Genomic DNA, 22,378 nt, shown 5'->3' on the forward strand with positions numbered 1-22,378 from the left:
TGGTTAAATATTGGCTGGTAATCTTATCCTGTACTGCTGGATCTCCCCTCAACATTGTTTTCCAGTCTAGACTTCTATCCTGATTGTTCAAATTCCTTTGTGGAATTGCTTCTGGCTGTGAGAGACAGTTTCTCTTTTCCTGATGATGACATCTTGATGTGAGCTAGTTCTTAAAGGGACAGTCACAATGGAAAAGCCCACAAAAGGCTCCTATCTAGGGCATTTTTTTAATACATAATGGGAGGTTCCTTGGAGTCATGTGCTCTCACATTTTTAGCTCTTTTGAGGGTACAGAGGGTTAAGCAACTAAGGTGACTTTCTACATTTTCCCCCTTAACTATATAAACCCTCTTCTGGCTTTTTGTGCCTACCTCTGTGTCTGTGCTGATCATCTATTCTTTGGTTTCATGAGGAAATATTCTTCTAAGCTAATTTTTCCCACAGCTATGCACACAGTGGTGTCCTGGAAATCAGACAACAATTCAGATCTATGTTAAACATAAAGCTACAGAATCCCCATTTAAAAAAAAATGCCTCATATCTAATTGCCGAGAACCAATTGAAGAAAACATGAATGAATTGACTTCTAATGTATTTAGTGAAGCAACCTCATTTTATCTCTAAACATGGCTTCCTTTGGGTTGCAGATGGGTATGAAAGGTGCTTTTTCACTTTCATTATCAGGTAACTATACAAGATCTGTACTGTACACAAATAAGGGATTTCATCTATTGCTTACATAACCTACTGGCTATGTGAAATATATCCCAGACTGATTCAAGAGGAAGTCAGTTTGCTACAGGCTCAGCTGTGGAAGGTGCTGTTTTAACTCAAGCTGTGGATGTTCCCGCTTTTATCTCTTGAGATCCCTTGTTTAATTGTCAATTTGGCCAAAATGGTGGCAGTTACACGTGCAAAATCTAAAACTTCCATAACGCATTTAAAAAAAAAAGCAAACACACACATTTTCCTATTTCTCTGTGTAATCATTACTGTGTATTTTCTTTACCACCACTAGTCAATATGCCATATTGTTTGGATTTTGTTGCCTGACTCTCTTTTAAGTTATAACTCTCAGTTCTTTTTTGAGAGATGCCCCTGTGGGTGCTCCACAGCAGGTGTCAGTGTGTCCCACCACCGCAGACTAGACTCTTCAAAGCAGTGCTTGGGGGGCTGCACATGTGTGGCAGCAGGGCGTGTGAGCGCCATGTGGTGCAACTGCGCATGCGCAGCCACCTTCCCCTCAGTTCCTTTTTTCCGTCCCCGGCTTAAGACGGAGTTCAGCAGTGCTCCTCGCTCAGCATTGTTCTCTGTAGATAAGTAGTTCATTCTCACCCGTTGTCATTGTTTTTTCTTTGTTGCTCATTCAAGTTTGTCCTCCTACCAATAAAATAAAACAAAAAACCCCAAACAAAATTGTTATTCAAGTTGTTTTCTCCTCTTGCTCCTTTATTTACCCTGGTTGGCCAGAAATGCCTGGCTCATCAGGATTTAAATGCTGCTCTGCCTATAATGAAATGATGCCCATTTCTGACAGACACTCCAAGTGCATTAAATGCTTAGGCAAAAGCCATGTGTAGCAGGACTACCCTCACTGTGCCAAGTTTAAGGCGCATACACGCAGGGATAGAGAACTCCCCCCAAAATGCTAACGCTTGAAAAAGCACAGCACTCTGCTTCCAACCCAGGGTCCAAATGGCCTGCAAAACAGAAATCTGATAAAGGGGAAAAATCCCCAAAGAAGCGCACCTTTGTCTCATAAATTGCTATCGTCTAAGCGACATGTGGCTGAGAAGTTGGCACCGAGAGGCCGCACCACACCTCCCCACATATGATGTGCCATCTCTGGCACTCAGTGCAGTACTTCCAAACAGAGTGTGTAAAAAAACCCCACCGAGGCTACAGGCCATGAGGTGCCTGTTTTAAGAAGCTCAGGGCCCACCAAGGCACCAGATAAACAAAAGGAGTTGTCATTAGTACCAAGAATGCATCACTCAGAACCACAGCCCCCAGCGGTACCAGACTCCAGTACTGCCAACACTGCTGCCAGAACCACAACCGTAACAGCGCCACAGCAGTCATCAGTTCCGATGGATTCACAGCCAGCATCAGTACCATTTATGGCATTGCCATTAACGGCACCGTCTACACCGGCACTGAGGTACCTTCCGCATAAGGACTTCACTGTTTCCTCTACAATCAACTCCCCCTTCCTCGGCACTAATATATCCCCAGTCACAGTGGCACCAAGGCATGTTTCTTCTCCTATGCTACTATCTAGCAGTGAGGATGATGGAGGGGAGTTATCTTTCTCACTTCAACTTTCGCCCAGTACTGAGGTCTTGGTACTGTCCTCCTGTGCTACTTTTAGATACTCAACGGGGGCTACAACCTCCCACATCCCTGGTGCCACTGGCCATGCTATATGGTGCACAGTGGCAGTACTGGAGCCTGTGGCGATATGGTTACAAGAGAAAGCACACTAAGCTGACAAACAAGCAGCCTGTGCCCTCCCCTTGACTCAGTCTCCATCTCCTCAGAGGATTGAGGAGGATACACCAGCTCAACAAAACCGTGAATCAGGACCAGATATGATTCTATGATTCTATGTCTCATTGTCCTCACCAGACAAAGCAGTAATGCCACCACCTCCCACGACAGCCAACAACTTTATGTCCTTCCAGGGCCTTTTTAAAAGGGTGGCAGCAGAACTGAATATTGCCATGGAGAAAGTCTCCGAGACCCAACATACAACAGGCCACCCCACCACTAAGATCATGCTCCCCATAAACCAGGGGTGAGCAATAATTTTTGCCTGGGGGACACTTCAAAAATTTTGGAAGTAGACCTGGGCCACCCTGGAAGGGGTGGGGCCTAAATGGGAAGGAGTGGGGTTACCCCAGCCCCGGATCATTTTTAAGGCCTGGGGGCAGGGGAGAACCTGAAGCCTTCTCTGCTCTGCCCCCACACTGTGAGCAGTGCATGATGCTTTGAAGTGCCACGTGCTGCTTGCAGGATGGGGACAGAGCGGAGAAAGCTTCAGGTTGGGGTGCAGCAGGGTCTCCGTGGGCTGGATGCTCCTGCTTGGTGGGCTGGATCCAGCCCGCAGAGGACCTTTTGCCCACCCCTGCTATATACCTTGCTATTATGGATCCCACAAAAACAATTTGGCAGACCTCTGCAACCATACCACCCACTTGCAAAAGAGCTGGTAGAAAATATTACATTCTCCCTTAGGGATCCAAGTTTTTGTTTACCCATCCACCACCTACCTCTCTAGTAGTCAAGGCTGCACACCAGAGAAATAAACACCAGCCACAATCCATCTCAGCCAACAGGAATAGCAAAAGTCTAGACCTCTTCAGTAGGAAGGTCTACACATCTTCCACCCTTCAGCTTATAGTCGCCAACTATGTCACACTGCTTAGCAAATATGACTTCAACAATTATTTGAATTCAAGACTTTTATTGATGGCATACTTGAGGCAAAGAAACAACAATTTAAAGCAGTGATTGCTGAAGGGCAAACAATTTCCCACAAGTCCTACAAGCCTCCCTTGACACCACTGATACGGCCACTAGGTCGACAGACACAGCGGTCCTTATGAGGCAAGCCTTCAGGTTTAACTCTTCAAAATTTCCCAGGGAAATACAGTTCACAGTGGAGGTCCTCCCCTTCAAGGGCAAAAAGCTTTTCTCAACAAAGACCAACGAGGTTCTCCATTCTGTGAAGGATTCAAGGATGACTCTATGTTCTTTGGATATTCATATGCCTGCAACCAGAAGGCAACAATTTAGGTACCAACCATACCCGAGACCTGAGTACCCCACATATACTTATCACTATCAGCAGCAGAGACAGGACCACCAGTCTCACCAACAGCATGGTCAGGGCAGGCAGCAGTGCAATGTAACCAAAACAGCATTGCAAAACAGCCACCTCAGCCAAACAAGCAAATTTGAGGCTTTGGTCGAGGCACTGAAAACATCTTCCCCTGCTCCAGAATCACCAACTTCTGATAAAATATTCAACCATTGTATTAAGCTGTTTTACATAGCATGGTAGACCATAACATCTGACAAATGGGTGCTGTGATCAATCCATACAGGATATACTGTCCCTGTTATCTCCATTCCCCCTCCCCACACACTTACTCCATCCCTCTTTAGGGACCACTCTCACAATGGTATCCTACAACATGAAGTTGACCATCTCCTCAGATTGGGTGCTATAGAACTGGTCCCACGGAGATATGAGGGTGTGGTTTCTACGCATACTGTTTCCTTACATAAAAGAAGAACAATGGATGGCACCCCATTTAAGACCTTTGAGTCCTTAACAAATTCATAAAAAGAAAGAAGTTCAAGATGGTAACGCTAAAGACCATTATTCCTGCTCTGGAGCTCAGTGACCGGTTTTCGTTTCTCATCTTGCAGAACGCCTATGTTCGTGTGCACATTCATCCTGCTCATAGATGTTTCTTCGCTTTGTCCTAGGTATGTGCCACTATCAATATACTGTCCAGTCATTTAGACTCTCCATGGCACCAAGAGTCTTCTCCAAAAAGTTTGCAGTAGTCACCACCTACCTAAGGAAACTAAACATCATCATTTTCTCTTATCTCGATGACTTCCTAACCAAGTCTAGTTTGGAGGCACAGTCTCACCATGACATTTGCACAGTCATGGCTTGTTTCCATTCCTTGGACCTACTAGTAAATGAAACAAAGTCAGTACTCATACCAGTTTATAGGGGCACAACATGACTCACTGGTGGCAATAACTTCCTTGCCCACTGAAAGGTTAAAAAAGATCAAGGACCTGGCCCAAAAGCTACACATGATGCCGCAGGTCATGGCACTTTTCAACTGCTCAGCCACATGGCAGCATGCAACCCAGTTGTCCCCAGTGCACATCCATTCATGAGGAGCTTACAGGGATGGCTCAGTACAGTCTACAGGCCAAACTATTATCCTATCATCAGGTCTCTCTCCATCCATGCTTTACTGTGATGAAACTTATGCACAGGAATCCCATTCCAGCCACCAGAGCCCTCCGCTGTCATTACAACAGATGCCTACCCTCACGGGCTGGGGGGCGCACATGGGAAACTTAACAACACAGGGCCTCTGGGCACTGAGAGAAAGGACTCTCCACATAAATGGACTGGAAATAAGACTAGCCTGCCAACGCTTCCTTCCGGCAATAGCACACAAGCACGTCAAGATATACACTGACAATGTCGCAAGCATGTTCTGCATAAACAGATAGGGAGTGCCCATTCCCACATCCTCTGTACAGAGGCTATTACTTTGCGGAATTGGTGCCTTTCCCATGGAATCACTCTCAGTGCTTGTTATTTACTAGGCACGCTGAACACCACGGCCAACACATTAAGCAGATCACTACCTAAACCACATGAGTGGCGGATAAAGCAGGAGACACTAGATGTGATCTTCGCTCACTGGGATCACTCTGTAATAGAACTTTTCACATCAAGCACCAACAACATATGCCCCCTATACTGCTCCAGGGTGGGCATAGGCAAAGGCTCCCTTGAGGATTCTCTCACCATGAAATGGAACCGTCGGCTCCTCTGTGCCTTCCCTCCCATTCCCCTTCTTCTCTGCACAATACTCAAGATAAAGAGAGACAAGGCCAGAGTTATTCTAATAGCTCCATGCTGGCCCAGTTCCCTTTCTTCAGCAGAATGGCACTGTTTCCGCCAATCTCCTTGTCAGGCAACCGCAGGCTGCTGTACCATTCAGGTGTACAGACCCAACACCCATTGTTCCTCAGACTCCATCTAAAGGCTTGGTGCCTGGATGGCTCTTTGACAATAGAGTTACAATGCTCCAACCAAGTATACAATGTACTTTTGCACAGTCGTGCTGTCTCAACATGTAAAACATGCTGGCTGTGTCTACATTGGCACCCCTTTCCGGAAAAGGGATGCTAATGTAGACTTTGGAATAGGCAAATCCGCGGGCGATTTAAATATCCCCCGTGGCATTTGCATTAACATGGCTGCCGCTTTTTTCCGGCTTGGGGAAAAGCCGGAGAAAAGCGCCAGTCTAGACGTTATTCTCCGGAAAATAAAGCCTTTTCCGGAGGATTTCTTATTCCTACTTGAAAGTAGTAACTAGGGGTCCGACTTAAGTCGGATTGACATAACCCGGGGTCTGCCTGTATTTTTTGCCTAAACCCCCATGCCAATACTTTCGAAGCAAGGATGCATACACTAGATGTCTGTAGGGCTCTCTCATTTTACATTCACAGAATGAGGCCTTTTAGAGCTTCACCCAAAAAAGGACAACAGATATCCTCCCAAAGACTAGCTCACTAGATTTTCAACTGCATAGCCTTATGCTATCAGCATAACCAGCTTTTTCCACCTACCTCCATTCGAGCCCATTCCACCAGGGCCATGGCCACATTGATAGCTTACTTCTGCAAGATCCCTCTTGAGGACATATGTGCTGCAGCCACATGGGCTTCTGATAAATTGTTTGCAAAGCGCTACACACTCGCTCATGGACCTCTTTCTTCAACAAGGGTCACCAAGGCAGTGTTGGCTACAGCTTACCCTCCAGATCCGAAGTCCCTGCCTCCTTAGGACATATTGCTTTGTGGGCACCTGCTGTGGAGCACCCACAGGGATATCTCTCTCGAAGAGGAGGTGGTTACTCACCTTTAGCGGTAACTGACATTCTTTGAGCTGAGTGTCCCTGGGGGTGCTCCACTACCCTCCCTTCTTCCCCTCTACTTTGGAGATTGTTTTTTCCACAGACTGGGTTTCCAGTGGAGAAGGAACTGAGGGGAGGGTTAGCCATGCATGTGTGGTTGCACTGCACGGCGCTTGCGTGCCCTACTGCTCCAAATGCACAGCCCAGCCCTCCCACCCCCCTGGCACTGCTTGAAGAGCACATGCTGTGCAATACAGGGACACTCATCTTGAAGAACATCAGTTACTGCTAAAGGTGAGTAACCTCCTCTTCTTCAGTATATTGCTAGAGAGTGATTCTCTGTACTGTTCTAACAGTAAGAAACAAAATAAAGCAGAATAATTGTCTGCAGCTGAGATACTGTCATTTAGAAACTCATCTAATTTCTGCAAAATGCAGGACAATGTAGCACTTTAAAGACTAACAAGATGGTTTATTAGATGATGAGCTTTCGTGGGCCAGACCCACTTCCTCAGATCAAATAGTGGAAGAAAGTAGTCACAACCATATATACCAAAGGATACAATTAAAAAAAATGAACAAATATGAAAAGGACAAATCACATTGCAGAACAGGAGGGGGATGCAGGGGGGGGGGGAAGGAAGGAAGGTAAGTGTCTGTGAATTGATGATATTAGAGGTAGGGAGAGTGGGATGTTTGTGAGTTAATGGTATTAGAGGTGATAATTGGGGAAACTATCTTGGTAATGGGTGAGATAGTTCAAATGTTTGTTAAGTCCTTGTTGGAAAGTGTCGAATTTTAACATGAATGACAGTTCAGAGGATTCCCTTTCAAGTGCAGATGTAAAAGGTCTTTGTAGCAGAATGCAGGTGGTTAAGTCATTGAGAGAGAGTCCTTTCTGGTTAAAATGGCAAGAAACTGTTTTCTCTTTGTGATCTTGTCTGATATCTGTTTTGTGGGCATTAATCCTTTGGTGAAGTGTCTGAGATGTTTGTCCAATTTCTATCACTCATCTAGTTTCTGTCCTCTAGGTTTTTAATGCTTCTACAGCATTGCTGGTCAGCACCGGGTTTCTGATAATCTCAAGAGAACTAATCCTCATAGTAACTGTCAGGGTGTTGTTGCTATTGTATCTGTCATCATACAGTTACCTGGCAAAGTATCTTTTGAACAGCAGCATAAATGAGGTATGCATAGATAAACTTAGGTTAGTGCTTAGATTTGGTTATGCCCAGTAAGGTTTGGAAAGTACAAGGAGTATCCTTACATTTTTAATGGGCTTGCACAAAGAAGTTCTTTTGGGTATTTACAGGTATGAATTTATCTGCATATCTTGAAGAAGAAGTGAGGAGAGAAGTGTATCTAAAATTGGACTTCCAAAACAGCATTCTGACTATCTTTCTATTATTGGGGTTTTTACCTTATTAAGTTGATCCTGATTTCAAACTGAGTCATGATGAATGCAAACTAATTTTTCCCACAAATCATTAGATTACTTTTATTTCTGTAGAGATGTATGAATGAAACTTCACATTTGATTGACACTGAGGTGTGTGTGTGTCTCTCTGTGTGTGTAAGTAAAAGAGGGAGATGATAAATTCACACTGTTAGCAGTATTTGTTCCAGCATGTTAATAACATGCCTCTTCTAGCATACTGGGTAATTTTTTATTTTGCTAATTTCAGTATTGATCTACACTCAGCTTAAGAGACATGCACATTAAAGCTTTTCTGGCAATCCCATACTACTCACCAGATCAGTCTTTTTACAGCAAAAGTCTGGAGTATGCCTTATCTTGAAATGTTTGTTGGTGATTAATTATATGCGAGAGTTTAAAAATAGTGGGCCAGATTCTCACTTATTGTAAACTTCAGTAGCTTTATTGAAGTTAATACAACTATGTGAGTTTATACCAGCTGGGACTCTGAACTTATATTTACTTATTTTATTTACTTCCTGAGCATCTCCCATCCATTTCCCTAGAAAAGACAACATTTTTTTAAGTCCAGAATGATTTGCTATAGAAGTTTTAAAAAATCTGACAGTAGAAAACTATACTTAGTCTCAGTAAGTGCTTTTCTGACGGCAGATCTTATTAGATCTGATTTCAATGTTAAGTTATAATAATGCTGAAGTCTAGACATTGTAATTATATATTCTTCTGTGTAAAGGCCATCATTTCCTTAAATAAAATATCAGAATTGATGAGATGGCAAGGGAACCGCTGTCAGTTGAAGCTAGAGAACTGGAGAAAGCAGTTTGCTGGCATTAGTCTGGCATTACAAGCCCAGCTAATATATGAAGCAGAGAAACTGTTCATTCTCTCATTTCCCATAGGTGCCTCCCCAAGAATTGATGGGAAGGAGCAGCTGCCATCTCACACAAAAGCTTTGCTACCCCACATGAGATATTGCTGTGGTAACCCAAACCTTTGAATGTACTCCATAATACCAGGTGTACTATGACTCGGTAGCAACACAGACTCATCAGCTGCTAGGCCCAATAAGCACTCATGTACATGGCTGAGGTGAGGAAGCATTTTATCAGAGTTGGCAAAAAATATAGGTTGCAGGCACCCTAAATACAGTGGCTTAAGCAGTATATTTCAAGATACAACATACTGGTTCCTGGCTTGGCCGTTGGAGGCATCCAATAAAGCAGGGTTAGGCAATAATTTTTGGTGGGGGGCCACTCCAAGATTTTGGAAAGTGATCAAGAACTGCACTCTTCCATAATATTAATGGAGGAAGTGCAGGGTCTGGGATGGAGGTTGGATGCAGAAGGGAGCTTGGAGTAAGGGATAGGGTGCAGGAGGGAGAGTGGGGTCTGGGAGGGAGTTTGGGTGAAGGTGACCTAGGGCAGGAGACTGGGGTGCAGGGACTGGGAGGGGGTAGGAGTTCAGAAGGGGGACAAAGGGTTTGGCTTATGTGGGATAGGGGGGCAGGACTGGATGGGGGCAGAGGGTTGTGGGAAGAGAGGGACTGGGGTGCCAAAGGCAGGCTCTGATTAGGAGACTAACCTGGGTGACTCCAGCCAACAGCCCTGCAGGGTTCTCAGGTAGCTTCCTTGCCTGCCCCAGCCTCCACACAGGCTGCAGGAGCCATGTGCATTGGTGAATAAGAACCTGAGGGGAAGGAGATAGGGTACTTCCCGTGCTGCCTGTTCTTCAAACAGGCAGCTCACATTGGCTAGAAATCGGCCAATGGGATTGTGCAGGGGTGTGAGCATCCTTTTAAGCACCACTCCCTCTCCCCAGATTTACAGCTGAGAAAAAGAAATGTCTGTGGCAGCCGCTTTTCTGAGCGGTGTGCAAAGGGGGTCGCGAAGTGAGCAGGGTGTCTTCCTGAGGCACCCTGCTACATCCACGGGCCAGCTCCAGCTCCTGGGGCATATTTTGCCCAGCCCTGCAATAGAGGATTAAGGTGCTTCAGGCCTAGTTCTGGGGTACCCTCTTTAGTCTGTTTTTCTATCAAAAGCTAGCAGATAACTTGCAGGCTTCATGGCCTGGATCAGTCTGTGACCTGTCTAATGGAAGATCCATCTACATTGGCTCTCCATTGCTGTTCCAGCACTTGTTGCACAGTTCCTGATAGCAGACTTCTCTGACCACCTGGGAAGCTTCAATATCAGGCCTCCTAGGTTGCCTAAATAATCTCTAGAACATTTTCTTTGCAATAATCTTTTTTGGGGGGCTTTCTGTCCCTTAAGAGTCCAAACAGATGACTGGCTCTGTGTCCCTAAGCATATCATTCAGACCCCTCTCTTTTGCTTCCCACAAATTCTGTGACCGGCTGCCATGTGTGCCACTCACTAGCTTCTTTGCAGTATGCTCTTCTTCTGTGCTCCAGCCTACCAAGTGGTCATGTCCAAGCTGCTTCCAGTTCCTGCTTTCTCACTTTGCTCTTGGGTTGCCACATGGCTGTTATTTCAGCAGCACACACAGAGAGAAGTTAGACAAAAACATAAATACCCTTGCTGAAAAGCTCCAGTGTAATGCTAGTTTATTTCCTAGAATTAAGAACAGTTATCCACAAATCCCCAAAACAGAGTGGGAGAGAACAGGAACTGAGGAACAACTCACACCTAATTGCTTTTTCAAAAAGGCTCTTTCCAAACTGAAACTGATCAAATGTTTTGCTACAAACCCTCTAGCCTTTCATGAGGATAAGGAAACTCCAGCTCTTAAAGTGACAGCTTTCAAGTCCATCACAATCCTCAGTATACAAGCACTGTGGCCTCTCCTGGCTGGCCTGCTCTGGTCATATCCAGTGTCTTCCCAGAAAAGGAGGTATTTGGCTACATGTTGACATCCCTACTACCAACGCTGCTACAAGAACATAAGAACGGCCATACTGGGTCAGACCAAAGGTCCATCTAGCCCAGTATCCTGTCTGCCAACAGTGGCCAATACCAGATGTCCCAGAGGGAGGGATCAAACCAGGTAATCTTCATGTGATCCCTCCCGTCACCCACCTCCAGAGAAACAGAAGCTACGGATACCACCCCTACCCATCCTGGCTAATAGCCATAGATGGACCTAACCTCCATGAATCTATCTATCTCTTTTTTGAACACTGTTAAAGTTCTAGCCTTCACCGAATCCTCTGGCAAGGAGGTTGACGATGTGCTGAGTGAAGAAAAACTTTCTTTTGTTTGTTTTAAACCTGCTGCCTTATTAATTTCATTTGGGCTACATCTAGACTGTAAGCCTCTTTCGAAAGAGGCTTTTTCGAAAGATACTTTCAAAAAAGCCTCTTTTGAAAAAAGCATCTAAACTACAACCAGTACTTTCGAAAAAGCAAACCGCTTTTTTGAAAGATAGCACCCAGGCAGTCTGGATGCTCTCTTTCGAAAAAGCACAGTTTGCATTACATAGTGCCTTCTTTTGAAAGCGCACTTCCAAAAAAAGGCATTATTCCTCGTAAAACGAGGTTTTCTGTGGCCAAAAAAACTACTGCGTTCTTTCAATTTACTTTCAAAAGAACTCAGCAGCAGTCTAAATGCAGAGGAAGTTTTTTCGAAAAAAGGCCACTTTTTTCGAAAAAACCCTGTAGTCTAGCCACACCCTGGGTGACTCCTAGTTTCTTATTAAGGATGTTAAGGACTAGTCAGATAAGCAAATGCTTATTGGATAGTCGAGTGAACTAGTGAGAATAAGTAAATAACGTTTCCTTATTCACTTTTTCCATACCAGTCATGATTTTATAGACCTCTATCATATCCCCCCTTCGTCTCCTTTTTTCTAAACTGAAAAGTCCACGTCTTTTTAATCTCTCTTCATATGGGACCTGTCCCAAACACAGCATACAACTCTGACATAGTTGGAGCAAAGACTGCAAATCTTGATAACACTGTATATACTTTTGTGAGGTTTTTTTTAAAGTTTCTATTGATTTTTTCTGAATTCCCATGTTTAAATTTTTGAAAGTCTAAAGACATCATGAATTAAGAAATAGTATTATTTAATTTCTAGTTCCTTTGATTTCATTGGCTCAGGCCCAAAATCAGCTAGAATGTATCTCCTTGTACTACAACTAAGTTGTGCCCATTTACAGCAGGAATTAATATGGTCACTGTCTTATTGGTCACATTCTCTACTGAAATTAAGCTTTTAAAATATTTGTTCTCACTAGATTGTATGCAGGAGGGATAGGTGCTATAAAAACTGTAAGACAGTAAGACAGGTTACGATCGATTATTTCTGTACAGCTTCTTATGACACCCTAGAAAGTGCACAAGGAAAAGAATAATGATAGCATATCAATCCAGGACTAGATCTTGGAATTTTTTCTAACTTTGTAATAATTAAACTTCTCTACCAACGAGTGTTGGCCCTTGTATATTGTGAGATAATGACCTTTTAATATCATGTCATTCTGATTACCATCTTGCCTTTTCTGTCCCTTCAATTCTGATACAATTTAAACATCCAGTATATTGCAAACCACTTGAGTAAAAGATTAATGCTTTATATGCCCTTTGAAATATGAATTTCTAATCTATTCTCAAATTGTACAAAGAACTGGTTTCTATTTTTAGCTGTTCCTAAATTATCAGCCACTAAAATCACATTCAAATTGAAATGGGGAGGCAGGAGAGAGAAAGCTAAAAGGTTATAAGAATGAAATTATTTGATTTTAAGGTCTGATATTATGCCACTCACCAAAAATAAAAAAGAACTGCCTTATGCTACTGGACAATTGAGAATCACAGTGTTGCATTTGTTTAAGGCATGTGTATCTATTACTGATGGTGCATGTTGTGTTAGATCTTAATATTTTCATAAGTGCTTCAGACTAGTAGTGATACTTTTTGGGAGCTGTGTGGATATGAGTCTTTTACCAGTGTAATTTTTTATTCTTTGAGCTTTGCAAAGACCTGAAAACCCATTTAAAAATTTTCCGTTCCAAACTCTAGATTCACTCTAAGTGTTAGGTAATTTTCTTTCAACATTAGCCAATTAAAATTTATAATCCAAGACAGTTTGTTAAATCTGAGTCCCACTTTGACAATTCTGGTTTAGGTTTTTGGAACTTTCATTCATAAAAACTAGGCCACCTCAGATCAGATATTCTTGCCTCCGCTATCACACTCAGGTTTTAAGGCTAGAAGTGACAGGTACGATTACCTAGTCTGACAACCTGCATAACACAGCTCAGAGAATGATGTCCAGAAATTCCAGTGGTGGAGCAAGTTATTTTTACTACGTAAGGGTAGGTCTACACTACAAAGTTAATTCGAACTAACAGACGTTAGTTTGAATTAACTTTGATAGGTGCTATACTAGCGCTCCATTAGTTCGAACTTAATTCGAACTAGCGGAGCGCTTAATTCGAACTAGGTAAACCTCATTCTACGAGGACTAACGCCTAGTTCGAATTAGCTAGTTCGAATAAAGGGCTGTGTAGCCACTTAATTCGAACTAGTGGGAGGCTGACCCTTCCCAGCTTGCCCTGGTGGCCACTCTGGCCAACACCAGGGAAACTTGTCTGCCCCCCTCCCGGCCCCGGAGCTCTTAAAGAGCCACGGGCTGGCTACACAGTTTGTTCCAGTTGCAAGGCTGCCAGCACCCAGCCAGCAGACCCTGCACCTGCCACAAGATGAGCCAGCCACCCGATGCCACGCAGCCCTCCCCCTCTTCCCGGGACGAGCCTGGCGGCTCCCAGGAGCCTGCCTGGGGCCTCAAGAGGCGGGCGCCCGCTTGGTCTAGTGCGGAGATCGTGGACCTCATTGAGGTTTGGGGGGAAGCCTCCAATATCCACGATCTCCGCACTAGCCACAGGAACGCGGCTGTCTAGGGCCGCATGGCTGACAGCCTGGCCGCCAGAGGCCACCAGCGGACCCGGGAGCAGGTCCGCTGCAAAATAAAGGACCTGCGGCAGTCCTACTCCCGGGCCTGCCTGCCAGGGGCCGACCCGGAGGCCTGCCCCCACTTTCAGGCCCTGGATCGCATCCTGGGGGCTCATGCCTTCCATGCCCCCCGGGTGGTCATCGACCCCGGGGCAGAGGGACCGGTCCTGGACACCGAGGAGGAGGAGCCGGAGGACGCTGCAAGCCAGGAGCCTGCCAGGAGCCTGCCCAGGACCCAGGACCCCTGAGGAATCCCACAGACAACATCTCCTGTGTCGTCCGAGGCTGGGGAGGCCTCCACATGTGAGTACCATCATGCTCTCCTTATGTGTACGGAGGGGTAGGGGGGGAGAGGGAGCCCAGGGACCATGCGCCTGGGCCTTGCCCACCATGGAGCAGCAGATGGGTGTCATGCAGGGGCCTTGGCCTTGCAGAGGGGGGCTGGGCTTCACCCACCTTGTCCCCAGGGAGAACTGACCGCTGCTCTTGTTTCACCACAGCCGCAGCACCTGGGACTGCAGGGTGCACCACCCCGCCTGCAACAGCCACCCGCGCCCGGGCCAGCCGGCGTGCCAGAAACCAGGAGGACTACCAGCGGCGGCACCTCTGGTTCATGGAGCAGCTGCTCCGCAACCAGGAGCACTGGGTCCGGGAGGACCTTTGGCTGCGCCAGCGGAGTGTGGATGCGCTGGAGGAGCAGGGCCATGGCCTCAGAGGCCACCTCCAGACCCTGGTGGACCAGTTCCTGCCTCCTCCTGCTCCGGCTCCTGCGGCTGCTGCAGCTCTCGCTCCTCCTCCCACCCCTGCTCCCTCTGTTGCCCCTGCTCCCTCTCCCGCTTCCTCCACACTCCCCGTCCCTCCTGCCCCACCCTCCACACCCGCTCCCCCCCGAGGTCCCCGCACCCGCAGTGTTGCGAGACAGGAGAGCCAGCCGGACTCCCAAGCCTGAGCTTTCCCTTCCCTTCCTCCCCTTCCACTCCCTTCCAGCTCCCTCCTCCCAGGTTTCCCCCTCCCCTCTGCCACCCTTTCTCCTCCCTCCCTCCACCCCAGTTATGTAAAATAAAGAGAGGTTTTTTTTTGCCAAAACAGGTGTCTTTATTTGACATTAGGAAGGGAGGTTAGGGAAGGGAAAGGGGAAGGGGGGGAGGGTGGAAGAAGGCCCCAGTGGGGCATGCAGGGAGAGTTCAGTCCTCCTCCTCCACCTGGAAGCTCTCCCGTAGGGCTTCCCGGATCCGGACGGCCCCCTGCTGGGCTTCCCGGACAGCGGCGGTGCGGGGCTGAGCGTACTGGCCAGCCATGCGGTCAGCCTCAGCCATCCAGGCTGGCAGGAAAGCCTCCCCCTTCCTCTCGCACAAATTGTGCAGCACAGAACATGCTGCCACCACAGGAGGGATGTTGTGCTCGGCGAGGTCGAGGCGGGTGAGGAGGCACCTAAATCGGGCTTTCAGTCGCCCGAAGGCCCCCTAAATGATGATGCGGGCCCTGGTCAGCCTCGCATTGAAGGCCTGGCAGGAGGGGTTGAGGTGCCCCGTGTAGGGCTTCATGAGCCAGGGCTGTAGGGGGTAGGCCTCATCCTCCACCAGGCAGACGGGCATGTCCACGTCCCCAACCCTGATGTGGTGGTCGGGGAAGAAGGTCCCAGCGTGCAGCCTCTGGCACACAGAGGAGTTCCGGTACACCCTGGTGTCGTGTGCCTTGCCGGACCAGCCCACATTAATGTCAATGAACTGTCCCCGGTGGTCACACATGGCCTGCAGGAGGACGGAGAAGTACCCCTTGCGGTTCACATACTGGGAGGCCTGGTGTTCCGGGGCACAGATGGGGATGTGCGTCCCGTCGATGGCCCCCCCGCAGTTGGGGAAGCCGAGGGCGCCGAACCCCCAGATGACGGCGTCTGGGTCGGTGAGGCGGACCACCCTGCGGAGCAGTACCTGGTTGATGGCCTTGACCACCTGCGGAGAGACACAGCAAAGCGTGAATCAGTGGGGCGCCCGGGTGGCTGGGAGTGCTCGTGCCCTGGCAGTGCCCCGCGCCCCACTCCCGGGAGCAACCCCTCCGGGCGGCATGTAGTACGGCCGGGAGAGATCGGCCCCTCCGGTGCAGGGCACTTTTGCCGACTCCCCCCCCCCCCCCCGACTCCCTGTTTTCCCTGGGACGGCCCATCCCCTCCTTGCAGCCCTCCTCGCCCCCGGCCCAGTGGCCGGCGAGTGCCGTACCTGCATAAGCACCGCTCCAACAGTGGATCTCCCCACGCCGAACTGGTTCCCGACGGATTGGTAGCTGTCCGGCATGGAGAGCTTCCAGACGGTGATGGCCACACCCTTCTGGAGGGGGATGGCGGGCTTCATGCAAGTGTCCCTTCTGCGCAGAGCAGGGGCGAGCCACTTGCAGAGCTCCAGGAAGGTGTCCCTCTTCATCCTGAAGTTCTGGGTCCACTGTTGGTCTCCCCAGCGCTCCAGGACGATGCGGTCCCACCAGTCGCTGCTGGTGTCCAGACGCCAGATGCGGCGGGGCACGCTGGCGCCCGGGTGCCGCCGCAGCTGCTCCATGGCCCCCAGGGTGGCCAGGCGGAGAGGCAGGGGGCTGACGTGCACCAGGTGGAACCAGGCAGCCTCCAGCCATTGCTGGCAGGCTTGCAGCAGCAAGTCCATAAACTGCACCAGAAAGTTCAGGGCGAGCTGTGGCTCCATGTTGCCACCTGCGGCGGTGTCCCCGAAGGGAAGCACCGACACAGACGGGCGCAGAGAAAAACGCTTTGCTGTCCCTCGGCGAGGTAGGCAAGCAAGCGGAAAAACTGAGAACCGGCTGTCCAGGGGGTTCCCTTTATGCACAAGCCTCAGATAGCCTCAGACAGCAGCTACACAAAGCAACTGCTGACCTAATGCCCTGCCGGAACCGGTTTCAGCTGCCCTTAAATGCGCCCTTGCGTCCAATCAGTGTGGACGCGCTAGTTCAAATTAGCAAAACGCTAATTCGAACTAGTTTGTAGTTCTAGATGTGCTAGTTCGAATTAGCTTAGTTCGAATTAACTAATTTGAACTAAGTTAGTTCGAATTAGCGCTGTAGTGTAGACATACCCTAAGTGAGTGCTGTCAAGCCCAGTAACTTTTGGCTGAACTAACGCCTGTATGTGAAACAGACCTACCATCTCAATGTAAAGACTCCAAATGGTGGAGAATTCACCAATTTACCCTATTAATCTATTTCAGTTTGTTTGTTATGGCTGTAACTATCTAGAAAAGGCATTTCTGCTGGATTGGACAGCTGTTTCTGTAGGATGTAACTGACCCAATGAAATGTATGCTAAAGCTAGCCTCCGCCTGTATGTGCCTGTGTTTTCAGTCTGTATTATTTCAAACTATAATTCTTAACTTGATAAACTGTGAGCAATATGAAAGGAAATGGTTAATAAAATTAAATAGATGGCAAACAGGAAAGGAAACTGGAAGCAAGGAGACATTGAAAGAAAAGGATTTCAGCTATAATTCCTTATCTTGCATTACAATAGATATGCCATAGTCCTTTATCAATAGGCAAGGGTGATATACACTGTATCCACCATGACAACTGTTGAAGTCAATGAGATTTTACAAGTGTAAAGGACAGTATAATTTGACCACCTACTACCCATTTTTTGTGCTTCATCCATCTAATAATAAAAGTGAAGGATTGGAAGGGATCTCAAGAGTTCATCTACTTCAGTCCCCTTTACTCAAGGCAGGACTGCATAATAACTTGATCATTTCTATTAGGTGTTTACTAACCTATTCTTAAAAACCTTTAATGATGGAGATTCCACAACACCCCCTGGTAATTTGTTCCCTTACCTAACTATCCTGACAATTAGGAAGCTTTTCCGAATGTCCAACCTAAACCTTCCTTGCTTCAATTTAAGCCCAGTACTTCTTTTCCTAACATCAGAGGTTAAGGAGAGCAATTTTTTATTCTCCCCCTTGTAAGAACCTTTTATGTAATTTAAACTGTTATCATGCCTACCTGCCCCTTCCTCTGTTAGTCTTGTCTTCTTCTTTTTTTTCAAATCTTTCCTCATAGATCATGCTTTCTAGACCTTTAGTAATTTTTGTTGCTTTCCTCTGGACTTTCTTCAGTTTGTCCACATCTTTTCCAAAAATGGCATCTAGAACAGGACACTATTCCAGTTGAGGCCTTATCAATATGGATTGGAGTGGACAAATTTCTTCACGTATCTTGCTTACAACTCTCTTTGTAATACACCCCTGAATGATGTTCACTATTTTTCCCCACAGTTTCACATTGTTGACTCATAGTCACCATGTGATCCACTGTAACCTCCAGATCTCTTTTCTACAGTACTCCTCCCTAAGCAGTCATTTTCCATTTGCTATGTGTGCAATTGATTGCTCCTTTCTAAATTGAGTATATGGCATTTGTCCTTATTGAATTGCACACACAAAGATTTATCTTGATTTAGTATTCATTCAGTTTTCAGAACAGGCGTTTGGTACCCTACTAATATTACGTCTTTAAAAACAAAACCTTTCAGTTCCTTACACTTCCACTCATGCTGCAGGGTGAATTCTATTGAAAAACATTGACATCTGTTTTTATAAAGTATAGGCATCTCTTTTTGCTGATTAGGTATCTCATTATGTCCCCCAAAGTTTTCCATTCCACACAGATACGGTGATATGCCAGTTTTATTATTGCTCATAAGATAACGCAGAATTTTTAAATGATTGAAATGATGTTATAGAAAGTATTTTTCCTATAGAAATGGGTGCTAGATTGTTTAAAATCTCAGCATTTTTTTTATGTGATCTGATCCCAGTATGTTGTTCCTTCTCTTCAATAGCTCTTGGAATTAAATGTTATGTTTCAAGAGATGGCATAGCACTTTTTATAGTGTAGATAATCTATGAATACGTCTTTTAATTTTCTAACAAATAATATATTCAAGAAATGTGGGTTCTTCTTTGAGTGATATCCCCATTGTGCCACTGTTGGTGCCCCATGGTGTCCCAGCACCACAGATTGGAGACTTTTACAGCAATGTCCAGTCAGGCTGCACATGCTCAAATGGCACGTGGTGTTTCCCCCTTTGAAGTTAACGCACATAGCCCGACTCCTGTCAGTTCCTTCTTTGCCACCCTTGGCTACGGATGGAGCTCCAACCTCTCTCCTCCTCATGTCACTTCTGTGAAGAAAAAAGAAATTTAAATAGATATCATAGACATTCTTGTTCCTGTTCATTTCTCTTTTGTTAAAGAGTTAATTTTTTTTCAAAAAAAGAAACAGTTTTTTATTTCAGCTTGTATATAGTTAGTCAGAATAACAGTTTGCTACGGTGAACTAGAAACTGAAAAAGAAAAGAAAAGAAAAGAAAAGAAAAGAAAAGAAAAGAAAAGAAAAGAAAAGAAAAGAAAAGAAAAGAAAAGAAAAGAAAAGAAAAGAGAGCTTTTACTCATAAAGAAGAGTTGCAGCAATAAGTAGTGTAGCCTGCCACCTGACGAAATGCCGGGCTCTCCCGACTTCAAACAATGTGAGAAATGCCAGGACTCTATGTCATCCTCTGATGGCTACACTGAATGCATACGCTGTCTAGGAGAAATGCATGCTTCACAAAAATGCATTAATTGTCACATTCTGACAGTGAGAGCTCATAAAGATAGAGAACTCAAAATATGCATGCTGTTATGTGCCCTAGACCCCCATCCACATAACGGGGGCAACGGGAACCTCTCACCACAAAAAGTGAGTTCAAAAACAAAGCACTCACCAGCCTGCTCCCTCCCATCACGGATTGGTAAAGGAGATGAACCAGGCACCTCGGGCATAGAAAAATCCCGAGCCTCCTCACTAACAGGCTCAGAATTGCACTCTACAAAGTCTGCAAAACCGACTTCTCAGCCATCAAAAAGGGCACCTACTAAGGGCCCCAAATCAACAAAGGCACCACCTGCACCCATGGTGCCACTGGCACAATGCTATTCCTGGCACCCTGCAAACCCCTGCCATGGCTTTCACCTCCGGCATCGAGAAAAGACAGGGCAAACTCAAACCGCCCTCTCACAGAGCAGACTAATCCCACATCTTCTGCGGTTCCAACAGCATCGATGCCTCTACTGACAGCACCGGCGGACTCAGCACCATGGCATAAAGCATCGAGTTGCCACCATTCCCCGACAAGCAGTAAAACACATGCTTCATCAATACTGATGGGAGAGCAAGAACCAGATCACCATGTGAGTCCTTGGCATGGCACCGCTCTTTCTCCCCCTTATCAATGAGAGGCTCACCTACTTTTCGCAACTCAGTGCCTACCATGGCAATTCTAGTAGGGTGTTCTCCTCACAACACTCATCCCTAAAGAGAGCACATACAGCATACGAGGCACACAGTCTATGACACTATCAATACCCCATGTGGCACCCTGATTGGCAATACTGTCATCAGCATCATAGCCTCTGGTCCCCCTATTGTTATTGAGCACCATGCCACAGCTCCACAGCCCCTCACACATACCTCTGAAGAGAACACTATCTTCTACACAATGTGATCCTCCAACAGAGGGCATGGACCTCGAGGAAGAGCAGATTGTTGAATGGTTGGATCATCTTCAGTGAGATATACCATCAAATGATAACTCGTCTTCTGCACCTGATGAAGCAGTTATCTAAGACGAGCCCTCATCTAGTGACGACCTAAAACATCTAGTGATGACCTAAAACAATTTCAATAATTATTCAAAATGGTGGCCTTCAGTCAGGAGGTTGTGCTGTCAGAAGTGCAGGAAAAGCAGCATAAGCTCTTAAAGAACCCTCTACAAAATCCAAAATTGGGCTGCCTTTAGATGAGACAATACTTGAAGCAGCGGACAAAGTGTGGCAAACACCACCCACAGCCTCCACAACCAACAAATGGGGTGATAGAAAACATTTTGTCCCAACAAAAGGCATGGACTTTTTATTCTTGCACCCTCAACCCAATTCCTTAATGGTTGATGCTGCAAATCAAAGGTCTAAAAATCCTCAATACAAACAAATATACAAAACAAAGACCACAAACACCTGGACTTGTTTGGGAGGAAAATGTCCTCCTCCTCCTCAGCCCTTCAACTTCACATAGCTAATTACACAGACCTACTCGCTAATCATGACTTTGACAACTATGCAAAAGTAACAGAGCTCATGCAACATCTCCCAGATGATAAAATACCTATCCTCAAAGCCATCATTAAAGAGGGAGATACTATATTTCATATAGCCCTATAGATACCCTTGATGCTGCTGACACTGCAGTAAGAGCTATGGCAATGTCCATAGTAAAAACACTCATCCTGGCTTCAAGCAGCTGGAGTTTCTAAGGACCTCCAGGCTAAGGTAGAAGACCTACCATTCAATAAGGACAAATTGTTCACTGCGAAGACTGATGAAGCATTCTATCAGAGGACTCACACACCATCTTGCTCACATTAAGGTTGTATACTCCCCCCTACTGAAGGAAGCACTATATGCCCTACCAAAGACACAGGGACACAAACCTTTGGCAGACAGCAGCAGCATCGACCGTTTGACCAAAGCCGCTTCTGACCGCAAAACCAACATAGAAGAGCCCCAAATACACACTCTTCCATGACTCAGGCCTATAGACAGCTGGTTTGAGAATTTAGTCGAGGGTTTGCCCAACCTCCCTCCCATACCAGTGCCAGGCGACTCCAACATCTTCCAGTACTGCTTGCACCCTTTTGACAACCAATGGGCAGCAATCACCACAGATTGGTGGGTTTTAGAAATCATCAGCTGCGGGTACTCTATCCCTTTCATATCCATCCCACGAATCTCTCCACCTTCTCCCTCCCTTTGCAGGGACCCTTCTCATGAAATCCTTGCTTCACCAAGAAGTCCAACAACTTCTCAACATAGAAGCTGTAGAATGGGTCCCCAAACAATACCAAGGGAGAGGTTTTTACTCAAAGGACTTTCTCACTGAAAAGAGAACAGGGGATTGGAAGCCCATCTTAGACCTCCATCAACTGAACAGATACCCTCGCAGGCAGCATTTCAAAATGGTTACACTCGCCATGATTATTCCCGCACTGGACAGAAGGCACTGGTTTGCAGTCCTCGACCTCCAACATGCATACTTCCATATCATGATACATCCCGCACACAGACATTTCCTACTGTTTACAGTAGCATTAGACCATTTTCAATAGAGTCCTTCCATTTGGACTCTTCTCTGTCCCCAGTGTCTTCTCCAAGACCTTGGCAGTTGCAGCAGTGCATCTCCGATGAAAAGACATCACAGTCTTCCCTTATTTGGATGATTGTTTCATTCGAGGTCCCTCCCACCAGACCACA

The 22,378-nt window shown here is 46.4% G+C and overlaps 1 protein-coding gene and 1 pseudogene across 1 annotated transcript in view; one reads left to right on the forward strand and one right to left on the reverse strand.

Annotated features, from left to right (window-relative positions):
- The window catches only part of LOC149525439 (uncharacterized), a 48,520-nt pseudogene extending 42,091 nt beyond the window's left edge, over positions 1 to 6,429 (reverse strand).
- Positions 1 to 22,378, forward strand: part of GPR158 (G protein-coupled receptor 158) — a 331,365-nt gene that overhangs the window by 92,313 nt on the left and 216,674 nt on the right. The gene's annotated exons all lie outside the window — the stretch shown is intronic.

Source organism: Pelodiscus sinensis, chromosome 2, assembly GCF_052426305.1.
Source record: "Pelodiscus sinensis isolate ZL-2025 chromosome 2, ASM5242630v1, whole genome shotgun sequence".
In the NCBI taxonomy this organism is placed as follows: Eukaryota; Metazoa; Chordata; order Testudines; family Trionychidae; genus Pelodiscus; species Pelodiscus sinensis.